This window comes from Anthonomus grandis, chromosome 2, assembly GCF_022605725.1.
Source record: "Anthonomus grandis grandis chromosome 2, icAntGran1.3, whole genome shotgun sequence".
Lineage (NCBI taxonomy): Eukaryota > Metazoa > Arthropoda > Insecta > Coleoptera > Curculionidae > Anthonomus > Anthonomus grandis.
Genome location: NC_065547.1, coordinates 46456539 through 46462799, shown reverse-complemented (window position 1 = coordinate 46462799; position 6261 = coordinate 46456539). Strand labels below are relative to the sequence as shown.

Sequence of the window (6261 nt, the reverse complement as noted above, 5' to 3'; positions counted from 1 at the left end):
CAAGCTTCTTATTTCATTATGGATCAGAAGCAAATAACAACGTAAGGGTAGGTAACAAAAACTCATATTAACATTAAAAAAATATTTATTCTCTTTTATACAGTAGGTATATCATATAATATACGTGGACTGAATAATTACATTACACATAACAAAAAAATGTTATTTTATTCTAGGGTTTTGACAATGAATGTGCATTAAAACATTTTAAGGTGAGGTGTCACTCTTCTCATGAGGCATTTACATGCAGCAAAGAAATTTTAAAAATGAAATAAACAATTAACAACTTTCCAATCCTAGAGTGCATAAAAGTCCTGAAAAAACTGGTGCAGGTTGGCTGCAGGGTCCAGCTCGTCTGGATACCTGGCCACGCAGGCCATGCAGGTAATGAGGAAGCGGACACTCTTGCCAGACTGGGATCCGCGAATGTGCCGATGGTGCCGGAACCCATAGTTGGGTCTTTCGCCAAATGCGTTGCGGTCGCGTCAATGAAGGGTCTGCTGGACAAGTGAACCCACCGAAGATGGACTGAGTCCCCTGGTATGAGACAGGCCAAAGCGCACATAGGTGGGCCCTATGCCTGTCTCACCAAAAATCTACTACGCCTAAAAAGACGCGAAATTCGGCTAGTGACAGATCTTTTAACCGGTCACTGGCACTTAAGACGCTATCTCCATACTATCGGTATTGCAGTATTTGCCCAACCCAACCCGGAATGCCGATGGTGCTGTGAGGAGGATGAAACCGTTGACCATGTAGTCGGGGAGTGCCCAGCACTCACGCGCGCCAGGTTCAAATACTTGGGTAACACTTTCAGTGTACCGAGCGACTTTAAGTCCTTCAGACCAGAGAGCCTTATCGGTTTCTCTAAGGCCGTTGGACTCTGGTAACCCCCCCACCGGGGGTCATTAGGAGACCTATATGCATAACTGCCTTGGCAGCCCACTGTTTCGACAATTCATTCATTCATTCAACTTTCCAATTAAGAAAGAATTTAAATTCCAAAAAAAAAATATTTATAATTCCTGAGCATTTTTCCAACAAACTAATTTTATCAAAAAAAAAATAGTACCTACACACTTACTATTAAATAATGGATTTACATAATATAGAACACAATTAAAATATCATCTAAACACTTTGAACAGAGAACCAGAATAATGTAAATGGAGGTATTCAACTAACTATGTAACTGGATTCATTCACATACCTCTGAAGAATTAATTGCATTAATGGGATCAAATAACGCTCGTGAAAATCACATATCACAAACTACGTTTGAGGCAAATCATTAAACAAACAATTTGAAAAGGAAAATGCGAAGCTATCGAATCGAGCCTAAATGAAATTTACTCGCTTCTGCTATTGATTGAAGTTCGAAACACGTGTTACGATTTTTTGTTCATACGTGTTACGTGATGTTACCCTTAACTGGATCCAAGTATAGCAAATATCGGGTGAAATAGTTTGGCATCTTGTAGATATAGTTTAATTAATCTGGTGTGCATTTCAAGAAAGGTTAATTATTTTCGCTTGAAAAAATTTAATTCTTGATTTAAGAAAAATGAATATTCTGTGTGAAGGCACTGAAAATATATTTGTGAGAACATTATATCTAATTATAAAAACAGGAACTTACAATTGATTTAACTGCAATATTTTCCCTAATGTTAAATATAGCTTGTTCTTGAACCATTACAAATTTATTTTGATTTAGAATAAGATTTACTTTAAATTTTAACACAAGCATACATTTGAAAATAAGATTAAGGTATTCTTATTTCAATGTTGTTACATTAGATCTAAACATAATTACAGTTATTTCAAGATAATTTTTTCAAGAGGGGCTTTAGTTTTACATATAGAATATATATACAGGGTGTTCATTTGAAAACTTCCCACCACGGGTTTATCGAAAACCACTGTTTAAAAAAAAAACGCCGAAATACGTCAAAAGGTTTGTCAAGGGGGATAACTTTCTAACCTAAAATTACTTCACCCCCTTTCCCCAGTGTCACCCATTGCCCCCCAGGGTCATCCCCTTAAAAATCATAAATGGCAAGGGGTATCGAGTAATAGCTTGTTTAAAAGGTCTTTTATTTCGACGTTTGATTTTTCGTTTTCGAGAAAATTAGAAAAATCTTAGTTTATCTTAATTTGTTCAGATAGAAAACAAAAACATGAAAATATCAGTTTTTATTTCAATAAGTGTTCAAAATGTTGGATGTTTTTGGCCAAACAATGATATAGGCGATGTTCAAATTCCTGACGGACATTTTCAAAAACATGTTGTGGAATATCATGGCAGCTGTCGATGATGCGTTGACGAAGTTCATCCAAACTTTCAGGTTGGAGAGTAAACACAATAGTTTTCAAATGACCCCATAGAAAAAAGTCTAATGGCGTTATATCAGGAGATCTAACAGGCCATTCTAGGCCCCCTTCGCCCTATTCATTTATCTGGAAACTCGTCGTCTAGCCATTGCCGAACGAGAAGAACATAGTGAGGAGGAGCGCCGTCTTGCTGGAAATATATTTCACCCTCATCAAGTATAGGGTTTCCATCATCATCGATTTGGTTTTCAATGGATTCAGTGATAAGCGGATTGATGGTATTTTCCAACATATCCAAATAAATATCTCCATTTAAATTTCCGTTAATAAATAATGACCCAATCACTTTATTTCCTAAAATGTCTGCCCATACATCAATTCACAAAACTCAACTCGCCTATCGAAATCGTCTTCGGTTAACTCTTGCAATATTTTCATTTTGAATGGATGGAATTTATGAAGTTTGGTAACTGTGTGAACAGAGCCTAATAAAATACCAGTGACAGCAACAATTTTGCGTAATGAAGTATTAGGATTAATTCCAAAATGACCCAAAACATCAACTTGAGCGGCTTCATCCAAAATTTGCCGATGATCACGTTTTTTATTTGCAACAGATTGCAACAGATCCAATTTCAGTAAACTTAGTAACGAGGTCTAAAACATGCATATACGAAGTTATCTTCTCCGGATGTCTGGCGTTAAACGTGACGGCAGTTTGCCGAGCACATTGATTTTGGGCACCATAAATTAGAATAATTTTCACTCTTTCGGCTAGTGTGTAAACCATTTTCCAAGACTGTCACAAATGTAACTGACGGCAAAATAAATTCTTTATTTTCCTTAGTAACTATAAATAACTAAGCAGGTATAACAATAAATACAGTTCGCCCAGGATATCTGTGTTGTTGAAAAGAATGCGGGAAAAAATGCAGGTTGTTATTTAGTTTTTTCCACGTCTAGTCCAAACCCTAACGGGGAATCTCATTTGACTCTCTCTTTAACCCTAAAACGGTTTACCCTTAAAATGCGACATTTTCTAGTTATTTAAAGAAATTTTCACAACAATTAATGTTTCACTTAAATTTTAATATTTACAACAGACGTTTTTTATCTTTTTGAAAAATGTATGTAGAATCCTTGGCAAAGTTTATTTTATCTTATGAAATTCAAAAATTGATTTATTTTTATAATATGACGTAGAATCCTGCGGAAAGTGTGTGTGAACGTCCTATATACGACCATAGTACGTAATACCTCTTTTGGTACGTACTGTGTACATACATTATGTCGCGGAGTACATAGAAAATACGTCTTTAATTCGTATCTGTGCTGTTTGGGCCATTACCAAATTGGCGTGTGATATGTTTCCTGACATTTGCACTGAAGTGAACTTGTGCACCTGTAGACCCCTCTGATGCCTTATAAAGTCGGGAAGCGCGGAAAATCCTCTCTTAAGAAATTTAAAAAAACGTCTCCTGTTACACAATTTTCAAAAAGTATGAACCGAATAACAAGATCATGTACTATTGCACCCCAATTGCATTGATGCTGCATCTGTGTTGAAAATTATTGATAAAAACTCGACGGGGATTTGCTGTGTCTCATTTTCTGTTGCTTGATTTTGTGCCCATTGACAAGAAGTTATTCTTTTTTCAAAATCATTTTCAGCAAGTTCTTGAAGAAACTGCACATTATAGGGATCATATTTGTTTTTCTTGGAATATTTTCCCACGGACGATTTCCATACTTCTAAGTTCTTACTTATTTGTCTTACACTAAATTCCGGTGTTGCAAGAACCGACATGGTAATTACCAATTGGTTTTCTTCATTTAAAACTGTTTTAAGTCTAGTTTGCTTTTTGTACTCTATGCCTCCAGTACGCTCGAATCGAATCGTTCTTTTAATTTCGTCAACACTCTATCATCAGGATGCCCGTTATTAGGAAATTTTTCCTAATAAACCCCTAAACAGTTCCCAAGGCATCTACCGATAACGTAAATCATATTTACTAATTCTTGCCGAGATAATTTATTTTGACACAAATCTACTTGACATGAATGATAAGTAAACATTATAATTGATGTCACACAACAAAGAATAAATGAATTATGGCCAACTTTTTACTTGTAAGCAAAAATTTCTTATTTTTAAATGAGATAGCATCAGGAATTGACATTATTTGCTTCTACTACTATTATTTTATTATTGTTATTACAACTATTGAATTTTTTCTTACTAAAAAGTTTTCGAAATAGAATTGAACAGAAGGACAAGCACTTTGTCTTTTATTCCATAAACTAACTATTAATTGTTTTCGGTCGTATGTATCGCAATACCTCTAAAAAATATGTGTCACTCTTCCTTTAAGAACAAATGTTGAGAAAACGGTTAGAGATAAAGGCAAACTTGTTAGTATCAAATTGAAGATCAAAGAATACTTTATCAAAACGCGTTAGTAGATATAGGGTGTTCCATTTAAAAAAATAGCGCCAAATTGACTTGAAAATATCACTCTGATATCACCCTGTATAAAAAAAAATAAATTACTTAAAAAAATTAAAAAAAGATAAAAAACGTCTGTGTTAAATATTAAAATTTAAGTGAAACAATAATTTTTCTGAAAGTTTTCTTAAATAACTAGCCATCGTCGCATTTTAAGGAAAAACTGTTTTAGGATTGAACAGATCATCATATAGGCAGTTCCATTAAAAAAAAATCAAATTATGTACCACGCTTTTTTGGAACACCTTGTATCAATCAAACTAATTTTGAAAAGTAACCTGTTTAACTCAATTAACATTCCCTTTTTTAAAGTATTTTTCCGCTTCGAAATTTAGCCGCAATTGAGCACCGCGATATTAAATGGACACCCTGTATATATATATATACCGACCTAATTTGGAGACTGCGAACCGATCGTGGTCAGCACTTCGGTTCGGTATTCGTACGGTACCTAATTTATGAGTTTGTGCCAAAATGAGTAATCTTGACCAGGCTGTTTTTTTAGGTTATAAGTAGGTCGTGGAGTAAAAGTTTTTTGAGCAGTTTTTTAGATGCGCGATTTATTTAAGTCGTTAAAAAATAAATGCGAGGATATATTAGTTGTCATTACAAATGATTCAATTGTGTTCAATTCCCGTCGTTCAATTCTGTGATAGTTCGTTTCTTGACCCATATTTTTAATAGTAGCATCAAAAATTGGATTTGTCCTATTTACTTGTGCTACTATTATATAATTAATACAATTAAATTGGTTTTTTTGAATAATGTCCCAAAAATTGTGGATAAACACTAGAATCGTAAATAATTATGTAACTTACATTAATACTATTAAAAATTATTTTTACTTGTAATCGGAATCATTACTACATTCATTTTTTAACTGTAATACTTTCTTTAGATGTCTGCAAGCACATCTTCAATTTAAGATCTATCAATTAAGGCACTAAAAATCTGTTGAAGACGTGGTCTCCATTTATTTAGCCGAAGCATCAGAACTCTGTAACAGAAAAATTTAAGTACCAATAACAGGTAACTCTACTCTGTCTTTATTATAACATTATTGTACTATGATTTACTATTCACGGATTTATCTAATTCACTGTTTTTACTATTTATTTGTAAACTGTATATTCTGATTTAATTACTTACCAATATTAATAGTTTTTTCTTTTTTAGAAATAAATACTCTTGAAAGCCAGCTTTAAGAAAAATAAAACATAGAATAAGAAAAAATGTGACTGAATGTTCTTTATTTTTAGTTTTTATACACTTAAATATTTATAAATATACATAATTATATCAAATTTAAATAAATGAACTACAACGAAACCAGCTGTTATGAATGCATATTATTTTGAAAAATAATAATTTTTTAAAACAATTTCTTACTGGTAAGTTGTTTGGGCTTGGTGGGGGGCAAG

The 6261-nt window shown here is 33.5% G+C and overlaps 1 long non-coding RNA gene across 1 annotated transcript; it reads left to right on the top strand.

Annotated features, from left to right (window-relative positions):
* Nucleotides 1-5057: 5057 nt before the first annotated feature.
* Nucleotides 5058-6169, top strand: LOC126733568 (uncharacterized). The gene is made up of 2 exons (XR_007659765.1): nt 5058-5869; nt 6017-6169. It is a non-coding gene; the product is annotated as an uncharacterized LOC126733568 (long non-coding RNA).
* Nucleotides 6170-6261: the final 92 nt, after the last annotated feature.